Raw genomic sequence first — 18,633 nt, forward strand, 5'->3', positions numbered from 1 at the left:
GGTACAAATTGTGCAGAAATATATATATATCTATTGCTTGTATTGAAACAGCTACAATTATAAAAGTGGACAGTACTTTTAACATAAAATATGTCATTAAAACATGTTTCATGAATTACTGACACTTTTAGATGATACCCTTTTATGTGTAATGTTGTTCCCTATATTTGTACATATTTTTTCATTCATTGCCTTTTTTTAAGCAGTTCACTTAAAGACCAGCTCCAGTCATGTTTAAGACACATAAAATGCTCTGCTTGAAATAATAAATTGTGTCTGATCTATTTTGCTGCAAAAATACGTTTAATTATCTTGTAAAAATCTTCCCAAGGCATCTCCTCCTTCTCCCTCATTAAAAATTCCTGAATATGCATAGTCCCCGCCCACTACGCACATTTCCAACCGCCAAACTAAACACGTCTCTGCCAGCATTTAGTCGCGACTTGTTGGAACTTAGCTGGCTTGAAATGTAGTAATTAGTAGTAACGTTAATGTTAGTAGTCAGTTTGCAGAAAATTATGATGACTGTTACAGCTGGCTCGCACATCGCCAAAGTGGTTGCCATAGGTTACACATAATGATATGCATAGCGTCACCCCGTCCATTAACGGGATTGGCTCCTTAGGTTTGTGACGTCTCAAACCTGCCAATCTGAAAACATGTTGTTCAGCCTGTCCTTGGTACACTGCAGTTTAAAAGCAGACAGGCCCAGCCATGGAGATGATTGCTGATGTTGTCCCTGATATGTCTTGTAGCACATGAAGAACACCACATGGAGATGTTTACAAGGTTAAACACTGGATTTTCACTGCTGGTCTTTAAAGATTGTAACATCTCAGTGACAACATTTTCAGAAAATCCTATTGGTGCATTTCCTTTTGACTTGAAAAAGCGATTTCTTAGGCCGTTTCTAATGACACTTTTTCTCTTTGCACACACAAAAACCTTAAAACATGAAGATAAACCTTGTCTTGTTTTTGTTTCTTTTGCTTATTAAATCCTACTCTTAAATCACTTGTATCCTCAAGAATACTGTATGTGTACGGTGGGTCATCCCACTTAGCAAGTGTTATTCCTAAAATACTTTTTATTGTATGTGTTTCAGTGAAGTCCCCAAACTGTTGAAATCCTTTTTTCCCTCAACGTCGATGAAAAATAACCCGAACTTCAAACGAAAACGTGAAACATTGGCTCCTATTTAAATACTGCAGCATCCACCATGTCACATTATCTCTGTAAGTGTGCCGTGAGGGTCACTTCAGTCCAAAACAAATGTCGACTCTGGTCCCTGTGGGCTGCGAGAGCTAGCTCAACAATGCTATTGTCCCTCAGAGGGATCTACAGTTGATTAAGTGGCCTGTTGAGAGAGTGGAGCGGTTGCCAAACAAATACTAAAATGTCCAGAGGAACAATGGTTGGTGAAGTGCCAGAGCTCATTATCTGCGTTGCATTACACGTACAATCTGAAAAATTAACATTCACAGGGGGAATTTTAATAGCTTGCGGAGTTAGCGACAAGGCCCGGAGTGGTCCGAGCTGCATGTGACAGGCGCTGGCTTTAATGTAATGAACTTATCGTGAAGGGTTGGATCTCTTTCTTTTTCTGAGTTTGAGTACAACACGATAGATTGAATAGAAGACACAAACATCTTGCCACTTCCTGAATTACGTGCGATCGTTTATTCTTGTGTAAAGTGACTACTCTCTAGAGGTCGTTAGGCCTGTGTTGTGGGTGTTTTTTCACTCAATATTCCCCTCAAAATTAAAGATATAGGTCCGTTAATAAAAATATCTTTAGTATAGGAAAAGAAGCATGAGAAAAATTAATTAACTGGCAGTTTTCCAAAGCAGTAAGGCCTCTTTTGGCATGGCTTTTGCTTGTGACAGAGAATCCCACAAGCAGCCTAATTCACATTGTACACAATTTTCTGATGTCAGTTCCCTCTATCCACAAATGTTTTCTGTCTCAGCATTGCAGGGGTTTTGGTAGGTGCCCCACGATTCAACCTCACAGCCTTACCAATATGGCCGACTGCATATCTCCAGCCCCAGTGCGCCCTGGGAGTTGGGTGACAGTTTGTGTCAGCTGTGCCTTTTACCTTTCGTCGAGGAGCGGCGGCTATCCTTCTTCCTCTTTCCTCTCCAGCTGCGACCGCGGAGAACGTTTCGTCTTTTGGCCGCTTGTATCACAAGGCTCCTCGCTGGGTGACATTCCTCTGTAATGCCGAGGAGCCCCACAGCTATTTATCTCTATCTCTGCACCTTTTGGAACTGGCAACATCCCATTTGGCTGGTGATCCCTCAATCAACAGCTGAGTGCCGGGCTCTCTGGCTGTGGCTGTGACACTTGTATATTCTTACACGCTGAAATAGCAGCAAGGGAGTGAGTAGGTGAGTGAGTGAGTGTTGAATTTGTCAGGGTACCACCATGTTTAGTCAGTGGTGAGGCCTTCAGGGTTACAAAATGGCAAGCAGGAGTGTAATACCACAAATGTCACAGATCTCCAGACAGCCAAGGGGTCATATTAGAGCAGATGTATACACTTATGTTAACCACGAGACAGATTTGGTGACAAATGATGAGCTGCCACAGTATTTAGGCCTAAACTCAAGACAGTATGACCTGATTGCTAGCCCTCGTGCACAGAAGATGTTTTCAAGGTACAGAATGACGCACTGACATCACAATAACAGGCAAAATATCTGATTAACAAGTGGAGGCAATATAGGAATTTCCATGAAATGAATTCACCATACATGGCAGCCATTTTTCTCTGATGTCATGCTGAGGGTGGACAGCTCTAATGCTGTAATAAAGTTATATAAATGTAGGGAATCTGATGAATAATTATTATTTCACCACTTCTTGATTGATTAGCAACTGAAAACTCCAAAGAATCATCCATATTTCATGTAAATGAGATATTAGCTTGCAACAGCTTAGTCACAACAGCTAACTTTAGCATCCAGCCGCTTCCTAGCAAACATTGATGTAAGCTAACATTACTGTTAGCACGCTAACATTAATGTTTGCCAGCTAACGTTTCCATTAGCTAAGATATAATGCCTCTCCTATTATGTCATGTAACAGTCTCAAACTCTAATGCTAGCTAGGAAGTGGTTGAATGCTAACGCTAGCTAATAGGTTACCAAATGTGTTGTTTTGTTATGTTGGAGAATCCCACAAGCACCCTAATACATTTGAAGAACATGTTGATAGCCCTTCATATTTTTTTCTATCCACAGATATCTCGTGTCCCAGCATTGCAGGGGTTTTGACAGGTGCCCTCGTTCTGCTATTCAACCTCACAGCCTGCACCGATATGGCCGACCGCATATCTCCAGCCCAAGTGCGCCCTGGGAGTTTGGGTTAGTCCATTTGCCTCTCCAAATATTCAGTATCCATTTAGTGTCAATTGTCTTTTCAGCTATTGATTGATTGGAAGTGGAGACATTAAAAAAAGTGTTGGATTCACTACGTTTACACTATTTGCAGCCTGGAACACAGTGGTACACCGTTTGAACATCCCAACCTGAACGTAAAATCAAGGAAAATGGCCGCCTTGAGAATAAGGTGAATTCTGTTGAATTAAGTTGATAATGATTATTATCTGCAATGATATTGTAAATGCAAGAATTTATTTATATGAACTGTTGCGTGAGAGCTAAAGAATGAAAATATGGCTTGCAGAGGGTACATGACATCACAAAGAAGCTTATTGATGTCTGTTAAACTCGGTATTCAGCTATCTTGCGCTACAATACAATTGCACTCATGCTGTGTCAGATGTCAGTTTAAAATGTTGAGATTAAATTCAGCCACTCAGTGCAATTAAAAATGGCTGAATGCTTTGTATCGTTTCCAGTTCGTCACCTCAAAACCGGCAGCAGAATAAACTTTTAAAGCATCTGATGAAAAAAATCTAAATCCTTGAAATTGCTTCATAACTGGAAAGTTGCTGTCTGTCAGCTAAGTTGCCATCTCTGTATGACAGCATGAACAATCAAAAGGCTCAAATTTGAGTGTAACCCCTCAGATTATCCTACTTATACCCAATAACAGGCTGAGCCTTTTGAAGGTAAATCCTCTCTTACCCTCCATGTTACCACATGCACCAGTGAAAGATCGTTGGAAAGCCCCTGGAAGAGTGTCAACATGAACACAGTCTGCAGTACAGTGAACACTAACTTGAACAATGAGTAAAGTGAGTATCTCAGTGAACAAGGTAAATTGAATGTCCTCTTACACCTGGATAGTGGAGCTGAATTTAGTACAAACTCAACTGTATGAGTACATTCTTGATATTTTGAGCATTCAGTGCACAATACAATGAGCACAATTCCTTTAAAGCAAACTAAATAAAGATTTGTGTATATTTTGTTTATCCAAGATCTGTTCAGATTTGTCACCTGCCGGCTTGTTGTTGCTTGCTGAGGACTCAGCCGTTTCCAGCTCAGTGCTTATGTGATTTTGACTGCAATTTTGTCAGGCCTGTCTTGTAAATGAGAAAGACAATAAGGTAATCTCCCTGGGTTTACCTGAAATAAAGTTGAAACATGCACACTCTCTCAAATCTGTTTCTTCACTACTGCAGAGAAATACTTTAAAGATTGGGTCTTTCTTATCTGGATTGCAGCTTCTGAAGTTCCCTCAATGACACCCTTCATAAACTTTCATGGCGCTCCTTAAAACTTAATTATTTAACTCATATTTTACTCTAGATAAACAGACATTTTTACGGTGTTTCCACACACCTGCTGTGAGGCAAGACAACTTTATTGAGACCTCCTCCTCCTGACAGAAGAGTCATATGGTGAGCGAATGGGTCCCAAGAAGAAGATCAAAGATTTATTGTGCTTTCGTTGCACCTTTGCCTTGATCTCATAAAATTTTATGATGTGTTTTCCACTGACTACTTTTTAAGCACATCTTTACCAGACAGCAGAGACATAATTCTCTCGGGGTCATAATTTAGTCAAGACAGGTTTTCCAAGCCTGGTATGAAGCTGCTTTGAGTTAGAAGTAGAGCACATGTAAGGAGTGGCTGTGTGTTGGCCTCTGTGTTTGCAAGTGTTTTAGGACACAACCAAATGATTCTGGTTTAACTGCACAGCAGAAAAAGTGGGTTTAAATTTATATATCAGGCCGTTTCTTAGTTCTTAATCAGATATGGACATTGTAACCATAAGTGTGTATTATCTGTCCTCAAAGTTGATGTTAAAGCAGCTAAAATGGGTAAGTGTCAGGATGTGAGCAACTTTGACAAGGGCCAAATAGTGATGGCTAGACGACTGGGTCAGAGCTTCTCCAAACTGCAGCTCCTGTGGGGTGTTTCCTGGTCTTCACTGGGCAGGACCTACCAAAAGTGGTCCAAAGAAGGAAAACCGATGGACCAGCGACAGGGTCATGGGCTGCTAAGGCTCACTGATGCGCTAGGTGTAATTGCAGGTGAGTGAAGGCTGGCCTGTGTGGTCCGATCCAACAGAAGAGCTACTGTAGCTCAAACTGCTGAAAAAGTTCATCGCAATTTGTTGCGTAGCTGAAGACTGGTCAGGATAGCAGGTGATTGGTGATTGAGCCTACGGCCCACAGATGAAAGCCTTTGCATTTGCAGTATTACAGACTGGGTGTCTGGAAGTGTGACTTACGCTGAAAAAATCACCAGCGGCGCCCAGTTAGTGACGCAATTTCCATCAGCCAGCAGTGGTTGGTCTGCCAGAGAGGGTAGGCGGAGCTAAGCGGACACTTTTCCGGTCTCTGCAAGTGTTGCGAGTAAACAGTAATCTACTATGGCTGAACAAACAAAGAAAAGATGGATGACTACAGATACAACTTCAGAAATAAGTGAAAATCCAAAGAAAAAGAAACAAACTCGACGCTCAGATGAAGCAAACAGTCTAAAAAGGAAAGCGACCGAGTTACAACCGGAGCCAACCGTGGACGTCACACATGCAACACTGTCTGGATATCTGGGAAGTGTGCTCCCGCAATTACCGTTTATCACCATAGGTGCCGCCAAAGAGAACGAAACAGAGATCTTTGAGATTACAACTTTAAAGAAATAATCTAGCTTCCAGGAAGAGTTTTATTGCTATTCCTTATTATGGTATTCTGTGCTAAATTAAGGACTTAATGCTGCTTCAGAGGTGCTTCGACTGTGCCATAAAAATTCCTCATGGAAACAGTCACTTTTAGCATGAATGCATCCAATTTAAAAAATTAAATATTGGCACAAAACTTTTATCAAAACCAGATTTCAGAAGAAGGCATGCTTTATTAATCCCCGAGGGGAAATTAACTTTTGATGCAAAGAAGTCCTATTATATAAACATGATACAACAATCTTCTCTCATATAACAACTGAACATTACCAATTCCATATTAAACAAGTTCATAACACAGAAGGCACACACCTCTGACGCAGACACACACACACACACACACACACAGTATTCAATCTTTAAATGTAACACCATAACTAGTTTTGGCAGTGACGGTGTGTTTTAATGAAGCTTATATGTTTTGGTTCCCAGTTTAAACTTTCTCATTTTCATTTGGACGTGCAGAGCTGTCAGGGTTCAAACTCGTCCTCTGAGTGATTGGAGGACACTAAATCCTTGCTCTGTTAATTAAGAATCAAAGAAATATTGTGGATGGGAGAGAAAATATCTTGGCATCGGTGAGGGATGCTCCTGGGAAATTATTGTTTTTAAGTTAATAAGTTGTTTTTACTCGACGCAGAGTGAGGGGGGATTTTAGGGATTCAGATCCAAACAAACAAAATGTCCAAATGAACTTTCCAGCGAGGGAAGATTCTTTGAAAGGAAATCAATTTCACGCATGGCACGAATAAAACAAAGTCAGCTGAAATTCTGCTTCAACACTGAGCTCAGCACTGCGTCGACACACACACACACACACACACACACACACACACACACACAAAGGACAGGAAAAGATAAAACATCATGAAGGAGCCGACGATCTCTTCGTGCTGATCAAGATAAATAGTTTCCACTGTAGCTAATTGAACAGGCTCCATTTAATGTTACTTTCACTTTTATTTCTTATCTGAGCATTGACACAAAGGTTTGGATAATATTTAAAAGCTTGAACGCAGACACGATTAATGTTGTTAGTCTGCAGATAAGAGACAGACTAATGGCTCTGAGAGGATGAGGATTTAAAGGCACGGGAGATTAACCCTGTGCTGTCTAAACGTCTTTCTGGACACTTTTCTTACTTTCTAATTTACACTTTAATTTTGAAAACATAGAAACGTTTTACAAAATTAAAAAAATAAAATAAAATACCTAATAGCAGTTTTTAGATGACAGAAAAAGAAAGTCAAAGGAAGTCATTTATAGAAAACAAGCCGTAATTTTAACTGCAAATCTGATTTAAAAATATCAACTTCTCTTAATCAAATAAAACTCAGACAAACTTGATTTCCAGATTGAGATTATTTATTTAATTATTAAGAAGATAATCAATATAATTGACTCTAAATGACAATGAGCCAATAATAATAACTCTAGACACGACATGTTATAGTCTAATCAGAGATCTGCATTCATTAACATAGAAACTGATCGATTTAAGACTTTGAAATAGACTCATCATGTTGTGAGATATTTTTTATAGCACTGTAATGATTTTGCATGTTGCAGAAATGCTGATGTTAAAGCAACAATTGTGCTGCGATGATGTAAAAGATTTTTGCTGTATGTTTTACGCAGTATGGGAGACACTCATCAATCTAAATACTTAAAAAATAAATAGATAGTTTATTCAGCATAAAATCAACTCGTTTAATTAACCACATTTTATTATTCTACATGGTTGCCATGCAAGCCCCGCTTATTGGGATGTACACTCTTGCTTAAGGACACTTTAATGCACACACAGGAGAGGCCTGGGATCGAACGGCCAACCTGCTAATGGGCGACCCGCTCTACCTATGAGCCAGAACTCCCTCTCAGCAGAAATGTACTATATGGTTACTCATGGAGGTTTCAGTGTGAGTGTGTGGATTTGTGAATGAGAGGCAGATTGTAAAATGCTTTGTTGGTTAAGGTTCATAGAATCTGCAGATAATACTGTTTAAATGTGTTTAAATAACTAATATGGGTATAAAATGCATATATCTGTCATTGCTGTTATGTAAATCTATTAAAAAACTATGAGAAATTTCACTGTCCTGACATAATTTTCAGTAATATTTGACAATATAATTTACTATTAAAATGTAGCTGATGTTTTGTACAAGAGATTCTGGGACAAAAAATGTTCATAGTAAGTAAAATAGAATATAATAGATAAAAAAAGATTTATAATAAGATTCATCATAGATAAATAAATCTGAATCATATCTTAAAATTACAACATGCATGAAGCAGTTGTTGCTTTACTTTGACACTTAATAAATCAAAATGCTTCTTAGTATGACACTTTCCAGCTTCGCCTGCTTCTTTGTCTAAACTCATGCAGCGACACGATTTTGTGCAACACTGCTCCCCCTAGTGGAGCCACACCATCACTGCATTATGTGAATACAGACACACAACCCGTCACCACTTCTGTTGTAAGCTAAGATTTTGCACAACAACTGGTTGTTTCTTGATTTTCCTCTCGTCTGATTTGTGCTCTGACAAGCCTGCAGAGGATTTCAGCTAAATCTCTGTCTTTATGTCTCCAAATATAAATCATGTTTCAGAGAGCATTGCTGCAACTGATCATTAAGCAACATCAAGCTCTCCTTGAAACAGCCCAATTAGCGGTGAGAGGGCTGATCCCTCTGCCACCGCGCTCTGCAGACTTTAACATGCTTTGTTAATGAGCCGGGAGGTGAGGAACACTCAGAGGCGGAGGAATCGATCGCATCCCCATATCTCCATTCTGTCATGTTTTATATTTGCTATATAGATTTATCTGCTGATAACTTGGTGCATTGCTACGTAAAACCAGTGGAGACAATTGCACAAGACAAGATAAATCCTACTGTCATTCTCTTAAACTTCTTAAAGTTATTACAATGTGCTCGACTTTAACTTACAAAAACAGTGAGTCATGTATGTAATTATAAGACGCTAACTGGGGTTATTCTACATAACAAAACAGAGCATTTTTATAGTGTGATATTGCTAATTTACTCGTAAATTATATGGATAAAGCCTCTGTGCTGTTTACCCCTCATCAAACATGGCTGTTTACTGCCTGTAACACGCTGCCATTGAAGTTTATCTTCCTTTTTAAAACATTTAAAGTCACTCTGTTTGAGCTACACAATCCAAAATGGCGGCTGTGGCTGTGGGTGTTCTTTAGGCCCCTGCAATACACTAACTTGTCAGGGCAGGACGGAGCTCTGGAGTGGGTAAATCTGCCTCCAGTGCCCCCGGGGATGAGGGATTACCCTGGGCTGTTTGGCTGCCTCCAAACAGGTGAGGAGCCAGGTTAGACATGACAGACTTTGTCGGGGTGTCCAGGGCTTACAGGATATTACTTTAAAAGCAGCTCGGTGGGTGTTCCCGCCGCTCTCCTCCTGTCTCCTCCTGGTTGTTTGTTTGTCAGTCATTAGAGATGAGGCATTTTGTGTGGGGAGTCTTTCTTAATCCAAATGGTAGTGATTATAAGGGCGGTCAATAGAAGCTAATTGTGTGCAGTGTGGAGTTAATAACACAGACATAATTAGTCGGATTTGAATGATGAACTCATCTTGCATTAGGCGGCAGGACGATATTTTTTTATGAGCAAAATCACAGTCACTGAAACGTCCTGAAGAATATCATCATTTTTTCAGACGATGGAAGTCCTCCACTGGCATTGTTACCAGGCCCCCTCCTCAAACATAAACCCAATCTAGGCCGGGGGACTTTGTGTGCCTTAATAAAGTCCTAATCACTGGGAAGCATTGTTTGTTTTCTGTTGCAGCGGCCCTGGGGCCACACAAATTTAAACCCTCTGGCACTGCGGCTCTCCCTCAAAGCCCCGCATATCCGCTAAATACCGTCAGAGATCTGAGAGAAGACCTCCACCGGCCCTTTCATTAATGCTCGTGCAGGCGACCCGACTCGGCCGCAGTGGAACCATTCGCTGACGGAGAATCTTTGCAAAACAATTGTGTTTCTTCCTCAGGTGCAGGAATTATTTTACACTTATTGTCATGAAGCTAAGGCTCCACATTGCTCTCTTTATTTAGGATTTTTAGCATGTTCTTCTGTTAGTCAAACTAGTCCGGTTAAGAGCAGTGTTTTAGCATTTGAAAATACAAGAGGAATATCTGAGAGATGTCAATGTAAAGCTCGAATTCTGTCAAAATACAGAGTACATAAGCACTTGAATAATAGACAAAGTATAGTTTTGATTAACAAGCTAAATTCAAGCAAACACGGCAATCTGGGCTTTTTTGTTGCGCTAACTCTTTAAAAAGTCCTGCGTATTTGCAGTGACAAACAAAAGTTTTAAAAAGATTTGATAGTATAAGCTCGGAGTATTTATAATGTGGATGTGTGGATCTTGGTCATTGTGGATATTACAACACCATCTAGTGGATTCTGTTGTTTTTACAGCCACAGACGAAGCTGCTGTGGTCTAAATAAAAAGCAGTAAACAAGATGCCTGAAAGACTGAATATTAAATGTTTTAAAAAATAAAATTACACCATGTATTTCACTTTATGAGGTCTTCGTGCATTGGACATCTTAATAAGGAGCAAAAACAGCCCATCTTAATTATCATTGGCTGTCACTGATATTCATATCAAGGCCAGATTTTCATCGTTTGCTCAGGGAACATCCCATTCAAGCAAATGTGTTTGCTCAAACTCTCAAGACATGTGGGCTGAGGAATGAAATATCAAACAGGACAACTGTTTAATGGGATGCACGCACATTCACACAGCCAAACCTGCACGCGCACACACACACACGCACACACACAATCCTGTATGCATGCAAATACATGCTGCATTTCTGTGAGAATCTGTGGGCACACACTCGCTGACACTCCACACCTTCAGTCCCCTTAAATGATAATTAGTCCTGCATCACGCCTGCTGAATGATCAATGACAGCGCTGTGGGTTTTGCATTAATAATTTGTGGCGGGGAGAGAGCGACAAAGAGAGCGAGAGAAGCGGGAGATGTGTCCTGTTGTGTTCTGGGACAGGGGGAAGGCTAGATTACCCGTGTGCCAGGGGAATCTAATGCAATTACGAGTGTTTGCTTACACCATGTGTCCCCTTCCGTCTGCGCAGCGGCATCGGGACTGCACCCGCCGCCATCCTCCCATTCAGCTCTCTTGTTTGTTTTCAGTATTTACGCCACCCCAAATCCCCCCTCTCCTCCTCCTCCTCCTCCTCGCCACCACCACCCCTCCTCATTTGCCCCTTCCTTCAATATCACTAATTAAAGTAAACCAATAAGGTTGGGGGAGGGACCAGATTGAACTCAAAAGTCAAAAGAGACATCGAGGGGGAGTGTTGTGTGTGTGTGAGTGTGTGTGTGCTGGCAAAATCTACATTATTTACAATGCGAGAAAGAAGGCCACATAGGGAGAGAGGAGGTTTGTTTAAGAGATTAGCGATGGCCTGCTTATTAGCTTTAGCTCTCATTCCGAGTCATTTGCCTATTCTTCAAGACTCGCAAGCAACACACAAAGAAGTAGCCAGATTATTGATTAAAATCCATTTTGACTTTTTTTCTCCAAGTTTTAATCCTATTAAGCTTCCACATAAATGCATCTGTCGTCGGCGTAGAGGGTGAGCGTAAAAGGGAGATAGCACAACTTCAAACATCAATTTGGATTGATATGATGCCCTTTGCACTTTACCTATCAGGGCAGCCCTTCCTTATTTTGATTTTCACACCCAGGGACATGGATGACATTTCATTTCTGTGTATTGAGTGCCAAGGATGATATTAAGCTAATCTGCCCATGCTCCTGTTTGCTCTCAGGGATTTGGGAAGTAAAGGCAAACACGCAGCACGCAGAGAGACTCCAGCTAAGACGAGGGGCCGACAGAGAGACTTTTGGTAAAGCGACATATCAGAGGTGGTGGCAGCGAACTGTTGGCTCTCTCAGTGTGAGCTTGTGGGAATATTGTCCAAGTCCAAACGTCCCCGGTTAGGATTACTTATTTCATGTTAAATCCGTCTCTAAAGTTTAAATCTGTGTGTTTTGCTGACAGCGAGTTTGACCTTACAATGTGAACCTTCTGAAAAACTAACTTCCCAAAGGCATTTAGGGTTTCTGCTGTGCCGCTAATACAAGTAAAGATTAGTAACAGGGGGTTATTTTTGAGGGCGGATAAACATTTGGATCAGAAAAAGACAACAAACAGAATATAAGGTAGAAAACCCCCATGATGTCCCATGCATGAATAAAATAACTATAAAGCAGTATATTGAGGTTGCAACAAGGGCTGCATGCTGGTGCAGCGACTAGCCCTGTCACCTCACAGCTGGAAGGTTCCTGGTTCAAGTCCCAATTTGGACAAAGTGGGCATTTTTGTGTGGAGTTTGCATGTCCTGCATGCATGTATTCACCCTGGCTTCCTCCCACAGTCCAAAGACATGCTCTCTGTGTGTCAGCCCTGTGATTGACTGGGGATCAGTCCAGGGTGAACCCCACCTTTTAACCAATGACAGCTAATTGCCTCCAGCGCCTTGAAAGGGTTAAGAGGTATAGATAATGGATGGATGAATCCTCTTTGGCGGCACCTATGGCGATGAACAGTAACTGCTGGAGCGCACTTCCCAGATATCCAGACAGTGTTGCATGTGTGACGTCCACGGTTGGCTCCAGGTGTAACTCTTGATTTTCCTCGCTGACGGTCGCTTTCCTTTTTAGACTGTTTGCTTCATCTGAGCGTTGAGTTTGTTTATTTTTCTTTGGATTTTCACTTATTTTTGAAGTTGTATCTGTAGTCATCGATTTTTTCTTTGTGTGTTCAGCCATAGTAGATTACTGCACACTTGCAGCCGCTTAGCTCCGCCTACCCTCTCTGGCAGACCAACCACTGCTGGCTGATGGAAATCGCATCACTAACTGGGCACCGCTTGTGATTCTTTCCATGAAAGTCGGCGATAGATAGTGACTTAACGGACATTTATTTATATGAAAATCTTCAAGATTATTGCTTTAAATTAAAAGTTGTACATAGATAGATTTTGACAAAAATAGATCCAGACTTACTTTTATATACGTGAACTTTAGCTGTGTTACATTATATATTATTCATGCACTACAGACATCTAATCTTCAGTCTCTATATATGCTGTATATTTGTGCAGCTAATACGCAAGTGATACCAACACAGCAAGAAAAACGGAATAAATCTTAATAAATCAGTGTTTTATCGTCAGCTCTGTACATGGAAAATAAGTGAATATAAATTCAGCACTACTGGCTGCAGTCCTGCCGCTAATGTATAATCTAAAACTGTGGGATGCTTGGGAATGAGTAACAGTCCCAGACACCTATAATGGATCATTTCAGGTTTCTGTTCTTTTAACCACAATTACCATCCAAAGAGAAGTGTTTCAACTGCGTTCAGTCAGAAGTGTATTTTCTGGGATTGGCTCAGGCCTTCTGTGGCCTGGCAGCGGGCCAGTGAACAGTGATTTGGAAGCCTCATCTTTGGACAACAGTGAGCTGTCGGGAGGAGAAGGAGAAAAACAGAGTGATGCTGTGGCGGTATAACAAGGTAACGATGACTCATCGCGCACTTATTTAGATTTTTTTGTCCGACCACAACCTTGAGACTCATCTGAAGAGACGCTGGAGATTTATCAAGGAAGACATTCGAGTCTCTTTCAGGGCCAAACAAAACAAGTGCAAAAGCATTTTCCTCAGTGAAGGAGAAGTTTACAGTGAATCATTATCATAGGGGACATTTTTAGATTGCATTTGCATTTAAGGAGACACTCTTGTCAACAGCAATTTAAAATGAAAAGAGCTGCAGAATGGGTTTTGAATCCAGACACATTTAAATGAAGCCAAAGCACAATGCCTTCAAGTTCCTTTCTTCTAATGGCCAGCAGGGGGAGACTCCATAAAGAGGTCCTTGCATAAACATGTCAGATTGTATGGAACCAGGTGGGGAAATGACCCAACTTCTCACATGATTATGGTCTCAATCGCTACTTTCAAGTCTTCTTCACGACAGCATGAGGTTCATTTTGAAAATCATGATCCCATTTAGAGTAAAACTGAAGATAAAGCAGGGAATGCTTCTGCATATGATTGACAAGTCAGCCAGGATAGAGACCTAACAATGCCTATCCATTCTGTCGCCTAATATGGACACAAAAAACAATATGTGGACTGTAATGATGTAAATGTACTTGAGTACTGTACTTAAGTACATATTGTGAGTATCTGTACTTGACTTGAGTATTATTCTTTGGGGAAACTTTTTACTTTTACTCTACGACATTTGAAAGACAAATATCGTACTTTCGACTCCACTACATTTCGATGATCGTTCTCGTTACTCGCTACTTTTGCTCTGAGGTCAGCTGATGAATTTTCTTTTCTCTCCTAAAATCCAAAAGACAATAAACTGTGCTCGTGTAGTTCTGCGTGTGGTTTGTCTAAGTGGTGTTGCCGAACCTGTGCCTCGAACGTCTCCATGGTTGAACGTAGAGCAAACGTCACTCAGATCAGGCGGTTCATTTAGGTGTGGTAATAATGGCTACGGCAGAGAAGGATGACGATTCACCCGTGTATTGGAGTAATATTTGACCAGGAGTATGTATACCTTGACTCAAGTAATGAAGATGTGTACTTTGTCCACCACTGCAAAAACACAAAAAGAAGATGGCGACGAAAAAGCTGCTGAACTCCAGCCTTCAACAAGGGTGTATACAAACAAATCGCTAATGGTGGTTATGTCCATATATTTTATACAGTTTATGGTTTCATATAGTAAATGGTAACAATCATGGAAGAGGGACTGAATGGACTGCACCTTTCTAGTCTTCTGATCACTCAAGGCCCTTTACACTACATGTCAAATTCACCCTTTTACACTTACGTTCATACACTCATTTAGTGCTACACAAGGCAACTGTTGGCATGGGCGCAGTTTAGGGTTCATTATATTGCCCAAGGATACTTCGGCAAGTAGATTAGAGGAGCTGGGGATTGAACCACCAACCTTCCGATTGGAGGTCGACCCACTCTACGTCCGAGCCACAATCCTGTTGTTATTTCCAATAAAAATATAATGATTATGAAATGTTTAAGTAACAAAATCAACCAATTTCTGCGTGCTGCTAAAGCTAGAGCAAGTCTTAATATAATCCCATCTTGATTACTGTAAGCATTCTTCTCTATGCACACTTTCTTATTGTATAGTTGCTATTGTAATTTTTGATATAAGAACACAACCTGTAATTTCATACCTATTATATTCTTAGAACTGCACTCACACACGGAGAACAAAAATCTTCCCAAACATTCCCAGGAATTATCCGAGCCCCCCGAGTGTCTGTGGAGAACATGGGAGCGGTAAACTGAGCAGGTTTGGGAGGCAGCTAAATCTCCCCGTACTTTCCTCACACTTGTGAACTTCTTCTCAGGGATTATGGGGTAAACACACAGGGTCTGAGAGAAATATCCCCCCCCTTTACCTTCAGCCCAAAACCACATGAAATGACTCTGTTGACTCAGGGTTGGCACATTGAATAAAGCATTGTGGCAGAGGGGATAAGGCCGGGTCCGAGTCTGTCGTTGACGAGTTCCTTTAACCAACAAGGTGAAAAGTTCTAAGATTACTTTTATTTTAACCCTTTTTATGGTACTTTAGTTGAAAGAGATAGGTATTAGTACATTTATACCTCCGCAATCCTGCCATTTGACTATAAAGGCACCAAATTTGCCCGTAATCTAAATATTTTGGGTGCACTGTTGCTATGGGTGACGTCTTCGGCTCAGGGCAATTATGGCGGATTCAAACAAAAAACTAAAATAAGGCAAACTACACTAACTACCTCACTGTATGACTCCTTCCCACGCATACTAGTAATGTTCTGTGTGCCCACTAACAGAGAGACCAAACAAAGGAGCGCCATGATAGCACCTTAGCGCTAATCTCTCAATTACTACCTTTCTGCTGCTGTCAGACGAAACACAACAGAAGCTTAAAGCTGTCACGCATACAACCCTTTATGTGTGTGTGTGTGTCTCGAGCAATGTGTGGTCTCTGTCTAATAGTGATTTTTGTTGACTATTCTTGTTGCAACTTCGCAATAAAACGGACACAGTATGACTGATAGATGATAGGTGGTGTGGGGCAATGCCATCAGGGTTAAGGGGTTTTGTATTACAGAAAGGCGCAGTAGTGTCGGACCAGAGACTTTTATTTTGAATGCACAGGTGCCATTAAATTGTTTTATTTTCATGTAAGGTTTTGGGGGGAAGTAGCTTCTTTTTGTGTTTCTTTTCTTGCACAAGCACGATGTTTGCATCTCTTTGTGTTCCTTATCTGAAACATTACACCTGCACATTAAAGGGGACATATTTTAGCTATGCAATCAGTGTTATATTATTCTAATGTGTTTTTGAATCACGTTGGTAAAGTTTGTTTTGTTTTAAAAATTGTATACATATTTTAATTTCATTATTTTTCACCGCGTAGCCCCTCCTCCTTATGCACAATCCCACGTGGGGGAGCGGCTGCACTGCACTGTCACTCCAAAGTTGTAGAAAACGTGGCTGCTCTAGGATCGGTTATGCGGCCTTATATGTACGAGCCAGAATCGCCAGGAGGTATCGGAATGGTAAATTGAAATCTTGACAACGACTTGACGACAAGCTAGTGCAAGAAGGCAGCCTGAGGTGAATGACGGTGAATGACGATTGGTCGATTGCAGCTGTTCTGAACAGCCCATTTCAGAGGCAACCTTTTTAAAAAGGTAACTCTGGAAAAACACGGAATTATGCAGTTTTCACTTTTTCACTGTGAACAATAAACAGCCAAAAATATGAAACCCATGCAAAATATGAGAATATCCCTTCAAAAGATATGTCCTCTTAATAAAATAAATATACCACAGAACTTCAGGAACTGCTTTTAAAATTCAATTGTTACATTTTTTGAGTCCTTTAAACCCATTTATGACCCTTTAAAAAAATATATAAATATGTTGGAGATAAAAAAAAAAGTTTTCAAATGATAAAACTGTGTCAGATTTTGTCACTGCTCAGCATACTAAAGCAGCAGAAACTAGCTCCTCATCCAAAACACTCAGCACTGTATTGTGCTGTCCTCTGGTGAAGCTGGGTATATTCCACTGACACAGGAGCTAAAGCTAACCGTGTCACAGAAAGACCGGGGATGTCACAGGCAATGCCTGGCATTAGCCGTATAATGGCCTGGATTTGCTGATAAAACAGGGGCCTCACATTGGCAGTCTTTAGTGACTTAAGTGGGCCGTTCTTCCATAGCCGCTGGGGTTATACAGTATATCCATCGCTCTGCTGCTGGGTCTGACTGACTGTGTCTCCGTCAGACATGCTTTCCCCTCTGAATTATTTCTCACTGATGTTAATACAGTGGGTTTTTTTAACTGATTTATGTGACTTAAGGTTTTATGCTGTTAACAGTGCGGCAGACATTTAGACCAACAGGTGGACAAAGGATGTGGATTTAAAGATACTGTGAAGGGCAGTGAAATTAATTCCTATTTCAATTAGGAAATTATCTAACTATTAGTGGACTATTATATATAGTAGTAGTATATATATAATGGAGTAATGGGCTCCTTTCATAGAAGACATTTTAACTTATCAGAGTAGTAAAAATCATGCAGGCGTTACAAATTCAAATGTCCCAGTCTGCCATGTGACGAGTGACAGTGAGCTAGCTTGTTCTGTAAGAGGAACCTGAAACAGAAGCTGCTATATGGAATTCAACCGTAGTAAATTTTATCTTTTATATCTGTATGCATCAAAGTTGCATTCTGGGAAATGTTTTTGTAGTGTATATAATATATAAAGTGGAATGTTGCTACATGCTAACCCTAGAGTGCAGCTATTAACAGCACAAGGTATGGAAGTTTTATATGATGATTAACAACATTCAGGTCTGTCAGACAGAGACATAAAAATGTACTTCCTCAAGATGAAGCATCTTATCTCCGTGTCAGACTTTGTGAATGTGATCTTGGCCAAAGAATAATGCTGATTCTGGTCTATAAATTAACTCTAATAATCCAATTTGTCTTACACGTTATGGGTTTTTTTTCCTGAGAGAAACAGACAAAATGAATCAGGTAAATATATTTAAAAATACAAATATAAGTAATACATTATTAATGGATATCCAGTACTGAAGAATTTATATAGACTCATTAGTTTTTATAGCCTATGTGCTGAAGTATATTTATTATATATATACATTTGCCTAGGATGTATATATTTAACTCGACATGCAAATTACAGTACAATTACATTTTCATTTTCTTAAGTACTGCTTCTCTATTTAGTTATATATTTTATTACTATACTTTATACAGTATGTCTTTGATATGTATTACCCTTTTAAATGGAGCACCCAAGCTAATTTCACACCTACCTGTACAACTGGAGTAACAATAAACATGTTGAGTCTTGATGTAACTAGCATGA

The sequence above is a fragment of the Semicossyphus pulcher genome, unplaced genomic scaffold (assembly GCF_022749685.1).
Source record: "Semicossyphus pulcher isolate SPU_LCO1_2020_fin unplaced genomic scaffold, fSemPul1.0.p SCAF_2, whole genome shotgun sequence".
Lineage (NCBI taxonomy): Eukaryota > Metazoa > Chordata > Actinopteri > Labriformes > Labridae > Semicossyphus > Semicossyphus pulcher.